This window comes from Nyctibius grandis, chromosome 3 (genome assembly GCF_013368605.1).
Source record: "Nyctibius grandis isolate bNycGra1 chromosome 3, bNycGra1.pri, whole genome shotgun sequence".
Classification (NCBI taxonomy): domain Eukaryota; kingdom Metazoa; phylum Chordata; class Aves; order Nyctibiiformes; family Nyctibiidae; genus Nyctibius; species Nyctibius grandis.
This window is the reverse complement of record NC_090660.1, coordinates 65,068,292-65,081,235: the sequence shown is the minus strand read 5'-3', so window position 1 is coordinate 65,081,235 and position 12,944 is coordinate 65,068,292. Positions and strand designations below refer to the sequence as shown.

Sequence of the window (12,944 nt, the reverse complement as noted above, 5' to 3'; positions counted from 1 at the left end):
GTGTTTTCAAAGTAAGCTATGACTTAGGATACCTCTATTTCTGGGATATATTGTGAGATGTCCATTAGGTGTCTGCCTTTCACAAAGGAAGAGTTCATTCTCCCCCCAAAATCAAGCTGGGCAAAGAAATAAACATCATCTTTGACAACAGAGCCTAGTCTGTATGTTTGTCTATTTTGTAGTGTTGCAGTGTTAAAATTAGAATGCTGCAAGGTTAAATTGTAATGTGAACAGATTCATAATCAAGGGGGAGCCAAGACAACAGAACAGCAACATCAGGAATAACAATTGATAAGCAATGGATGACGGCAATGTGCGAATCCACAGTCACTTCTGTTGTTTAATTACTGTAAGAGTCTCAATGAAAAAGGTGGCATTTGTTATAAATGACACAATCTTGTTCATCCTTAAGTGGCTGATGTGAAATACTCACTGATGGGAGATTTTATGCATCATTATATCAGCTCATTTCTTCCACATCTTTATCCACTTTAGATAATTTTGGATTTAAAATTATATGCTGTTTTACAAAGATAGGAAATTAACCTAATGACCTTGATGTAATAATTTCAGTCACTGATTCCAGTGAAAGTAATCTATCCCTTAGCTGTCTATCCATAGCTGATAGGAAAAGTGTATGTACCAAACAGTGAATATAGAAAAGAGGATGAAAAGGCACAGAGATTACATGGGACACTCCCAGAAGAGAGAGGTTTAAAATATTGGCTATTTTTACACAATAAATTTTGTGTGTGTGTGGGGGTATTATTTTAAAATGCAGGCGTAACAACTTAAATTCTTTCTGACCTGCAGGTGTGTTCACATACCAATTTTTGATCTGATACAACAGGAATTTAAAGGCACAGGACCCTAACCAGCAGTAGCTCACACGGCCCTGCTCTTTGCAAGGAGCTGCAAAAGCCAGATGGAGTGTGTTGAAGACAGCAGAGTCACAGTTTGTTCTGATTCCAGCACACCAGGGAGACCTTTCTGTTTGCATCTGACCAGCTGTATTAGAAGGGAAGATGGATCAGCATTTTCCCAGGTAGAATGCACGTACAGTCCTGGTATTACTTCCATAAAAGATCAGAGTTTCAGAAACTGGAACGGGACTTCAGATTTTTACTATCCCCTTCCAACACTTGCAATTGCACAATATTAATGTCCTGGCTTGACAGTTAACTCAAGATCAGAAATATCATTATGAAGACACATATTCTCTCATGTGGTAGCACTCAATTTAAAATACACTGTGTAGAGTATTTTATTTCTATTAGAAATTATAAATTACACATAAAACTTTGGTTTTATGGACAACGGCAGGACATTTCAGGTAAAGAGAAAATTGATCTTTTTTTTTCCCCACAAACTGTTGAGATCATTACAATGTTGTTTTTATTCCATTTACAACTTTGTATGATGCTGGGTTTTGGTCAGAATTCAAGATACACAGACGTGAGCTTAGCAAAAGGTAGCAAAAGCACTTTCTGCTCCCTGTCTCACTATTTTCAGATCTGTAGCTGTTCTCTACATTGCCAAGTCACACCCCAAATTGAGGAAAATTTTCTGAGCTAATACTAATTGTACTGGTGGACTGCTGATTAAACTCCTTATTTCCCAGGCTTTAGAGAGACAAATGGGAACAAAATGGCTTGGCTGAATTCTAAATTGGCTTTCTGGAAGGATTTCTTTTAACTTCGCCAAAAACTTAAGGGCCCGGGATGTTCTGCTATTCAAAATCTATTTCTGAACTGCAAGATCTATTTCTGCACCTACCTGACACATTCTCTGCCTTACAAAAAAAAGACTCCTACAATTTCAGTAGTTTTAAATCACTTCTCTTTCACCATGCAGCTCAGTTAAATGTGCTGAGATGTGCCCCTTGTTTAACTGAGAAGGAGCAGAGAGCAGGTTGGAAAAAGAGCCCTGCAAAGAATGTGCTTCACATGGCCATGCACAGTCCGAGTGCATTGAGCCACAATTTCTCCTGCAAGGAAGATCCCCTTCTTCAGCTTTTGACTTAGAACTCTTATTTCTGTTGTAAAACATGGCAGTTTAGTGTATATTAATCATAAACCCAGGCACTTAAAGAAAATGAAGGTGAAAAATCTTTTTTCCCCTGACAGCTGGAAGGCTGTTACACTTACCCAAGCCTGCAACCACCCAGCCCCAGCACAGGTCTGAGCTGTTGATGCTCTGGCTCGTGGGACTCTGCCCCACTGCTTTGCCCAGCCCAGCTTGCTGGCTGGTTCGAAGGCACAAGGTTTCCCGTTGCAGCCTGCTCTGTTTGCTTTAAAACCATTAGAAGGTCCCTTGTGCCAGAATAATTACGCTTAGGCTCTTAAAAATCAAAACCTGACCCAAAATGAATAATTATTTCATTCTGCTTTTAGTCTTTTAAGTTATGTGATTTACAGATTTTTACATTGTCAGCTGGGAGAAAAAAACCCTACTAATGGCTAGCTTAAAACATCCTCCTTCTTCAGCTTCTAATCATGGCTCAGGATTACTCCATTTTCCTGCATTTAATATATCACTGTAATAAAATCACTCAGAAAAGGAGACTCAGCAGTGAGATGCAGCAACAACACGCAAAAGAAGGCACGGCAGGAGCTGATTTCATATCCTTACACATGGTGCAGCTGTACAAGGTTTCTTCTTTTACAAGCAGGCAGTCCCCTGTCTCTGTGCTCACGATCCCCCACCATCACCTTCTCTCATTCATCCACAGATCTTCCTTTCCAAAGATTGTTGTTCAGTGTTCAAGGTGCAGAAACCGCACTTGTTTCCCTGTTTCACATTATCTCAGCAGTTAGGGAAGGAGTTTCCAAGTCTCTAGTACACAAACATATAGGGGTACTTTAGAACTAAGTGTGTTATGTATTTTTAGGGTATACCTCTACCACCCTTTGACAGCCTTCCTGAGGCTGCCCTATAGACACAAGCCCAGACCTGGTGCCACAGCACCCAGCACCTCTGAAGGTCACCTTCCAGATCAGGATGGAAGGCCAGCTATGCTGACAGCTCAAAACTCACTCGGTGCCCAGTGGGCCACCTGGAGAAGCTGTTACCCTGGGCAGCCCAGCGGTGCGCACAAGGCAACTATGTAAACTAGAGGCAGGTGGTGGATCAAGGTGCACACTTTGCTCACGGCCTCTCCTGAGAACAGCTTCTCTTCAGGAGTGATGGGGGCTTCATTATGGGAGAGGTCTACCAGGGGGAAAGCTCCTCAGTTTCAGTACTTTTCCCCTAACTAACAACAAATAGGTGCTGGGCTCCAGCAATGCCTCATTTCAATTAGATGCGTAGGACACCAAATAAATAGGTTGTTTTATCAGGCACAAAGCAACAATATGGAAGAGTGTGGGTGAAGTCCAATTAATATCTCTGAATAACGCCAGCAATTGGCCCTATGTGAAGAGTAAATATAATTGCAGCCAAAATGCTGGTAACAATCAACATTCACAGAGAATTATACAGGTAACCAGTGCTTCATGAGCACAGGAAAAACTTGCCACTGAAGAGAGGACAAACAGAAGATGAGACATATGGAAGAAAAGGGAATGAAAAGGAGCAAGGATTATCAGTGATGAGAGCTAGAAAAAGAGATTCCTTGCATAAATTTAAAGAACGGATTTGAAGGAAGAGCATCTGGTCATTAGAAAACGTGAGTCTGCTCCAAGGAACAGTGCAACAGAGGCAAAAAATTGCATATATGCAGTGAGGGTGGAGGAAGAATAGGACAGATGGGGGAGAGAAAGGAGTGGCAAGGCAGAGAGGGGAAGGCAGCGAGGATATTGGAGGAGGAGTAGGGAAATACAATGAACGTACAGCCTGGAAGGTAAGGGGTACCCATCAGTGCCCTAAGGTGTTGGAAGTGTATTCAAAGCCCACTGAAGACACTGAATTGTACTTTTGCATACAGAGTTTTCAGAGGTCAACAGTTACATTTCTAACATGGGACAAACACACCAGGCTCACTGAATAAAACCTGAACAACAGGTGGTTTTGGTCAGCCTACTCACGAACGACGCATCTGTTTGAAGCAGTGCACCACGGAAGCATTTGGGAACCTCGCGTCTGCTGGGTGACTGGTGATGTGGGAGCTGTGTGTGCACTGCATGAGGAAAACAACGAAGGCCTGACAAAAGGTGATCAAAATTGAACAGTAACCCTTTTGACTAGAGGCCAAAGGACTAGGCTTCGTTTCTCAAGCCACTCAACGTAGCACATCTAAGTTGCTCAGAACTGATGCAGTTAGTTATAGGGTGGGACAATACTCTTTGAAGGGAGCTACGGTCACACTTCCAGCGAAACAGGAGGCTTCCTGACCTTCGCATTCCCCTCATTGCCTAAGACCCTACCTACTGTCTCCTCTCCTGCAGTGCTGCTAAGGTGCACAGACTGTGTCACAAAGTCATGCTGGGGGATAAAAGCACCCTTCTCACTTGTCCCAAGATGGTGATTTTGGTATGATATTGTCCCAGCATATTCATCTGTATAACCTAGGCAGATGCTATAATGGGCAAAATACCTAGCAAAATCTGAAGAGAGGTTTGAATGCCATAAAGCCAATGAGGTCTAACTGGTTACTTGCTAAAGATTAAAAATTACCGTATTTCAAGACCTCAGTGCTTAAGTGTATTCCCTAAAGCCCGATGATGGAAATCCTGTCACAAAACTAATACAGGGCATAAAGTAGAAATTAAAATAGTCCATCTATTAGATATTGGAAAAAAATAATCTATTTGTGTTGCTATTTAGGGCCATAACATTTCTTTGAATAGGAAATTACACAATATAATTTTTATTAACCTTAGCTGTTTTCAAACATAAACTTCTTTAAAATAATCCAATTAAAGCACATTTTTCATGTTTAAACATATTCCAGATAACATGTGTTACTCCTCATTTTGGAGCATACTGCAAGCACTTGCTCTGTCTAAAAAACCATTTGTGTTCATACAGACATAATCTGATTAGTTTAATTTTGGTGTTACTACAGCTGTTGAATTTGCCCCATAGATTGGGAATACAGTTCTTTCAAAGGAAAAAAAAAATCATCATTTGACTGTGCTGTTAAATTATGCACCCTAGAAAAGCCAACTAGCTGAAATCTGGTTTCTTCCAGGAAAGACAGTATGAACCACTATTTCCCTTTCCTGCCACCAGCAGAGCCTGACCCTTCTCCAATTAGGGAAAAGAAAAGCAGACAGATTTCTCTAACAACTCTTCCTCGTGAGGACCCTGCTGGTCAGTCTCAAAAAGTCCACAAAGAAGACAAGAGAATCATGTATTTGGTCATCTTCTGTCAGGCAGAAGACCCTACCAGCGTTTGCTGGCCCAAGCATTGGTACAATGTAAGCTCTTTCTCTTGACACCTTTGAAGACTTTAGTGTGCTCATAAATTCTAAAGAATCGAAAAGAAACTGGCGACTGATAGGAAACCATAAAATTTTGGCCTTTGGGCTACAGAAAAATGTCCCTTATTTTGGAAATATACTCTTACATTACAAACTATTGGGTTTAAGGGTTGCTAGTGAATATTTAACTTTTGAATACATTTACTTTTGTGTGTGTGGAAACATATGCATAACTTCTTTTGGTTCTGTAAATATTCAATTAAGCTAATAAACATTTTAACTGAAAAAAATTAACTGTGCCAGTGCAATATTTCAGTTTCAATTAACCTTTCAATTTAAATGTTCATCTGCCTACTTTCCAAGTAATTTAAAGCTGGTAAAAATCCAAGAAATCTTCAATATAAGTGAAAGATAGACTGAGTGGAATGATAATAAATTCTTAGGTGAGATGTCAGTGGTGATTTCCTGAGCAAATTGACAATAAGGAAGTGTGATGCATTTATGAAGCCTAGGGGTTATAAAAAGGAAAAAAAAAAAACACTTTTTTTCCTGCTTTGCTCTGTTAACTTCAGCAGAATTGAAAATCAAGATGTTCCTAGTTCTCCAGTATTAGCACTCCTCAGTGCACCCTCAGCTTCGCTGCACTGTCAAAGGGTGCTTGAAAGCCTAATCTGCCACTTCCCATTCTAAGCAGCACTCCACACAAAAATACCCGTAACTGAAGACAGCTAAGGGGCTTTTAGTCTTCACCTCGTGACATAAATGTGTGAGAAATAACATTCTTAATTACAGTTAGTAGGTAGGTGGCACTGTGCCTCTCAGCCCTGCAAATCCAGTTGCTTTCAATCCAGTGTTCGGTTGTAACCTGCAATGAGTGTGGGACGGACAGCCTCGGAGCCAGCCAGAGTTACTTCAGCATCTTAGGAGATCAGGACAAAATTTGGCACAATTCGCAGGCTACCTGCTCGATAAAAGGAAGGGGAGGACTTTGCAGTCTGTGCCTGTTTTAGTCTCCCTGACGCAATGGATACCACTTCCTATGTCACTATCTTTAATAAAAGAGCTTGTGGCATTTAATCTTTTCTTCAGTCATTTTTCTTTTTGGCAATCATGGAAACCAAAGTAATTCAACCCAAACTCAATGATTTGTGTTCTAAATGGACATACAGCAAGTATACACGACTCACTGTAAGTGTGCCTGTGTGTGCATCTGTGTGTATATGCACACACAAAAGCACATATGTGAGGGTTAGGTTACATGGGCCAGGCAGGGAGGGAGAAGGAGTATTGTCATAGACGGACTGGGTGGACTCTTCGATGGGTTAAAAACTGGCTGGATGGCCGAGCCCAGAGAGTGGTGGTGAATGGGGCAAAGTCCAACTGGCGGCTGGTCACTAGCGGTGTTCCCCCAGGGCTCAGTTCTGGGGCCGGTGACATTCAATATCTTTATAGATGATCTAGACGTAGGGATTGAGTGCACCCTCAGTAAATTTGCAGATGACACCAAGCTGGGTGGGAGTGTCCATCTGCTGGAGGGTAGGAAGGCCCTACAGAGGGATCTGGACAAGTTAGATAGATGGGCCGAGACCAACGGCATGAGGTTCAACAAGACCAAGTGCCGGGTCTTACACTTCGGCCACAACAACCCCATGCAGCGCTACAGGCTGGGGGAAGAGTGGTTAGAAAGCGGCCCGTCGGAAAGAGACCTGGGGGTGCTGACTGACAGCCGGCTAAACATGAGCCAGCAGTGTGCCCAGGTGCCCAAGAAGGCCAATGGCATCCTGGCCTCTATTAGGAATAGTGTAGCCAGCCGTCTAGGGAAGTGATCGTCCCTCTGTACTCGGCACTGGTGAAGCCGCACCTTGAATACTGTGTCCAGTTCTGGGCCCCACACTTCAAGAAAGATGTTGAGGTGTTGGAATCACAGAATCACAGAATCACAGAATCACAGAATGTTAGGGATTGGAAGGGACCTCGAAAGATCATCTAGTCCAATCCCCCCGCCGGGGCAGGATTGCCTAGACCATATCACACAGGAACGCGTCCAGGCGGGTTTTGAATGTCTCCAGAGAAGGAGACTCCACAACTTCTCTGGGCAGCCTGTTCCAGTGTTCGGTCACCCTCACCGTAAAGAAGTTTTTCCTCATATTTAAGTGGAACCTCCTGTGTTCCAGCTTGCACCCATTGCCCCTTGTCCTGTCAAGGGATGTCACTGAGAAGAGCCTGGCTCCATCCTCTTGACACTTGCCCTTTACATATTTATAAACATTAATGAGGTCACCCCTCAGTCTCCTCTTCTCTAAGCTAAACAGACCCAGCTCCCTCAGCCTCTCCTCATAAGGGAGATGTTCCACTCCCTTAATCATCTTCGTGGCTCTGCGCTGGACTCTCTCTAGCAGTTCCCTGTCCTTCTTGAACTGAGGGGCCCAGAACTGGACACAATACTCCAGATGCGGCCTCACCAGGGCAGAGTAGAGGGGGAGGAGAACCTCTCTCGACCTGCTAACCACACCCCTTCTAATACACCCCAGGATGCCATTGGCCTTCTTGGCCACAAGGGCACACTGCTGGCTCATGGTCATCCTGCTGTCCACTAGGACCCCCAGGTCCCTTTCCCCTACGCTGATCTCCAACAGGTCTGTCCCCAACTTGTACTGGTACATGGGGTTGTTCTTGCCCAGATGCAGGACTCTACACTTGCCCTTGTTATATTTCATTAAATTTCTCCCCGCCCAACTCTCCAGCCTGTCCAGGTCCCTCTGAATGGCTGAGCAGCCTTCCGTTGTGTCAGCCACTCCTCCCAGTTTTGTGTCATCAGCGAACTTGCTGACAGCGCACTCTAATTCCTCGTCCAAGTCATTAATGAATATATTGAATAGAACTGGTCCCAGAACTGACCCTTGAGGGACTCCGCTAGACACAGACCTCCAACTGGACTCTGTCCCATTGACCACCACTCTCTGGCTTCTTTCCTTCAGCCAGTTCACAATCCACCTCACTACCCGATCATCCAGACCACACTTCCCCAGTTTAGCTGCGAGGATGCTGTGGGAGACAATGTCAAACGCTTTACTGAAATCGAGATAGACCACATCCACAGCTTTACCATCATCTATCCACCGGGTAACATCCTCATAAAAGGCTATCAAGTTGGTTGAGCATGACTTCCCCTTGGTGAAGCCATGCTGAGTGCCCCTAATGATCCCCCTATCCTTGATGTGTCTAGAGACAGCACCAAGAACAAGTTGTTCCATTACCTTTCCGGGGATGGAGGTGAGACTGACCGGTCTATAGTTACCCGGGTCCTCCTTCTTGCCCTTTTTGAAGACTGGAGTGACATTCGCTTTCCTCCAGTCCTCAGGCACCTCTCCTGTTGCCCACGACTTAGCAAAGATGATGGAGAGTGGCCTAGCAATGACTTCCGCCAGCTCCCTCAGCACCCGCGAGGAGTCCAGGTATGAACTATGAGGAACGGCTGAGGGAGCTGGGGTTGTTTAGCTTGGAGAAGAGGAGGCTCAGAGGTTGTAGTGGAGTGGGAGTTGGCCTCTTCTCCCAGGCAAGTAGCAATAGGACAAGAGGACATAGCCTCAAGCTTTGCCAGGGGAGGTGCAGGTTGGACATTAGGAAGTATTTCTTCTCAGAAAGGGTTATTAGACATCGGAACAGGCTGCCCAGGGAGGTGGTGGAGTCACCATCTCTGGATGTGTTTAAGAAAAGACTGGACATGGCACTTAGTGCCATGGTCTAGTTGACATGGTGGTGTCAGGGCAATGGTTGGACTCGATGATCCCTGAGGTCTCTTCCAACCTGATTGATTCTGTGATTCTGTAATTAATTAGTATAGCCCGAAGCTGATGGAGGAAGTACTGGAATCACAGACAGGAGCTTTTCCTTAGCACGGGATCTGGATAGGAGCTTTAATCTTTGATGTTCAGAGCCAGAGACTATATATCTCAGTTCAGGTTTATTGGGGGACAAGTCTGTAGGAAGAAGCTATGCTCTCTTTCCACTCAAGAGACCTAACACCTCCAAGAGCCACCAGATGCCCCGAGCTGTTGGTTAAAGGAGCTGTTTTCCCCTTCTTCCACAGGATGTTAATTCCTCACCGAAAGTAATCATCTGCACATATTCTAAAATGAGTCTCTAAGTTTTAGGGTCTCTGCACTAAATGCCCACCTTGCCTACCTCAGAGAGCTCTTTTGGCTGTATCTCTACTGCTCCATCATGAAAAGAGGATCTCTTCTCAGGGTGTCACAGCATTTGGCATTTTTTCCTTAAGAGACTGTGCTACCGGAAACAGGAGGCTGAACAGACTCCTTTGCCCTGCAGTGAACTTAGAAGTTCTCCACGGTTCACAGCTGCAGAAAAGAACATGCAACGAGCCAGAAAGTAGAGTAGCTCTAACATCTTATGACTGTTCTGTAGCATGAACTCGTGATCTGTGAGCGCTTGGGACTTGGCAATATTGAAGGCAAGTTCCCCGAAGGAAGAATTATAGGAAGTTTGACCACAGGCAAATGTGGCCAGGTGGCAGCTTTACATCTCTCCCTGAGGCATTCATATATAAACCTCCCTTCCTCACTCAGTTGCCATGGCAGTCTGGGAGCCAGAGCCTCATTTTCCACAAGTTGTGTGTGTTTGACCTGTTTCAGCACACCCTTAAGGCTGAAATGGGTACTGGAGCTAGCCCTATAGGCATCCAAGATAAACATCCTGATGCCACAAACTCTTGTGCTCTATGAAGAACTGAATCAGCTTCTCCTAGGATGGTTTCACAGCAGACTTCCTTCCAAAGAGAACAGATTTCTTTAATTCTCCATATTGAATGCTTTAAGTGCTGGACCTTTTGGAGGTAACTGGCCCTGAGAGTACAGTTCCTGCATGTGAAGAAGACACCCTGGACTGCTGCCAACACACCCACTCTTGATTCGAGATGTGGCCCTGAAGATGTTAGCACTCCCTTTGGAAATGTTTTTGCCCATTTTTATTTGAGCCAGATGAACATTTGGATGTGGAGCCCAAGCTCCTAGAGTTAGCATCTGCTACTGGAATCATCCTTGTACAAATTTACCCCTAGAAAAATGTCTCAGCCATCTGATAGCTGAGTGAGGGACTGGCCTGCTCCTACTAGTGCACATATTCCTACATCAATTAGTCACTGCAAGTTGTTCCATACTGGAATTTTGCCTATGTTATTATTTGCATACAAGGCATATACACATCATATTACATAGCCTTAAAATTCTGTGTCTGTTTTGATTCCTAATTATCAAGATCCCAGATTTCTTTTTTCTCAGAGGCTGACATACAGTCATGTTAGTCTAATGGATCCATTTTTTTTCTTTCCAGTGGAGGCAGTTTGGCTTTTTTGCTGTTCTCCATGAATTCAAAAGTAGTGAAAAAATCATTATATTAAGAAATTGTGTGATTTTAACATGTGGGAAGGGGAAGATGATATCTACCTTATAAATTTGTTGACACCATTAGTGAGTTATAGTTTTAACGCTGGGTAAAATCTGAATAGCAAAATCGTGCACTGGAATTATTCCAATGGTACAGTAGTAGATTATAGCAGTCTTCCATGACTTTCTCAGCTGGTCCATGTACAAGAGGCACCCACATGTTATAAAGAATTATTATTTGTTTTACTGCACCTTTCAGAGGTTTCAGTTAGCACTGAGTATTAACACATTGTGCAGTCTATAGACAAATGAGACACTGTCCCTTGTTTTGAAGGTTTTATAAAAGATCAATGGGATTAACGAGACAGTAGAAAGTGCAACAAAAGCCCAAGGTGGAAGGTACATATATACTCATGGATCGTAAAAATGGACAAAATGTGATACTTGAAAATACAGTATTCTTCACCAAATCATGACCAGGATTGTCATCTTTAAGAACATTTGTAGAGTCTAATATGATCCTAGAAAAGCCATGCAAAGGAACACTCTTTGGTGAAGAAAACTACCTTTTGCTGACAGTGCTCATGTTCCTTCTGTTCATCAGGCTTCACCAAGAATATGATTTTCCATACCCATATTTCCATAGTCCCTTACCTTTTTGCCACTCTAGCAGAGTTGACTAGCTAGATACTCTTTTCTATCTTTTTTTGCTGTTGTTGCTTAATAATGAAGCCTCTAAGACTCTCACTTCCTTTTTTCCCTTCCTCGTGATAAACTATCACAGCTCTGATTCCAAAGACAAATGAAATTCAGGGAGAGGAAAGTACTCATTAGAGGGTGCTTTGTCTCCTTTTATCTAGATTCCTTCATTTTTGAATTCCCTGGACAAACTGACCCCTAGTGCATCTCTGCGACAGTCAGTTTCAGGAGTGTGTTACGTGATACTACGCTATGAACCATTTGCATCCCTGGTGTCTTATGCTTTGGGCCACAATGGATGTGCTGTATTAGTGATAAAGAGCTCTTGAGTGTTTGAATTTTTCATTCACTCAATGGAACAAGGTCCCTAAATCTAGATAGATTAAGCTTCTTTAATTGCTTAGAAAATTTGATCTGGGTTTTCCTTGTTCTGCTTGAACTGGTGGAATCAGAGCTAAATCATGGTCCTGCTTTGCTTGACTTTTTCCTTGTACAGCTAATCTTTCCCTTCAAAGAATTCCATCTTTTCCAAATCCTCATCTTCAAGAATCCTGACTCAGCTCCTTGCAAACCTGTCTCGTTCTGGGATCATTAACAGGCTGCTCATTTATATACTTCTTTATTTCACAAATTCTCTCCTGGGAGCTGACAGGCAGGATGGCTGCTTCTTTCTTCACCTCTGTTAAAGTCACCTCATTACAGCTGGCGGAGCCTCGTTTAAATCTGAGCTCTGACCATGTAGTCCCTAAAGCATCACATAAAGCACACTTGCTCTTTGCTCATGCCAAAGTTGCTTACCACTCAGACTTGCTTTAGTTATACTGTCACTCAGGCTGTCGCTTCTTGCCACTAAAAGGGGTGGTGGGTGGGGAAAGGCTGACCTTCACACCAGTTCTCAACTTCCACATGAATGCTTCGAATCTGCCTACAGTGGCAATGATGATGTCTTTTAAACACTGGATCACCAAGGATATAAATATATCTGGAGAACCAGAAAGGTTGCTTGAAATCTTTTACTTAGAGTAGTGGAGAAAGACTGCACATTTGCACACCCTTGCTATGTCCTGTGTAAAAGTAGTGGGCCAGGCCACTTTTTCCTTATATTTGATACCTGTCTACGGTGAAACACACTGGAGCCTTTGCCATGGACTGGCTTTGCACACACATCCATACTGTGTGTCTTCTGCTTTCTGACAGAACCAGAGAGTTGATGAGTCTTGAACCTCACCACTATTCCTAAACTGTCATGAAAAGCACTTGGATTTCTGCCTCTGATTCTTGTTATCTATGTAAGCAGAATCATCTATGGAGCAAAAGTTTGAGGCTCTTAATCACCTCTTACACTGTCAGGAGAGAAAAGCAACTATTTGATGAAATAAACAGGAGCCCAGCGGTAAGGAAGAAATATGTTCTAAGTTGCAGATAATAGAAAGTGTTCACAATGTTGGAAATGCCTCACGGGAAGCAGGAAAAGTACTGA

The 12,944-nt window shown here is 43.3% G+C and overlaps 1 protein-coding gene across 12 annotated transcripts in view; it reads right to left on the bottom strand.

Moving 5' to 3' along the window:
* DTNA (dystrobrevin alpha) overlaps positions 1–12,944 on the bottom strand; it is a 244,482-nt gene that overhangs the window by 125,418 nt on the left and 106,120 nt on the right. The gene's annotated exons all lie outside the window — the stretch shown is intronic.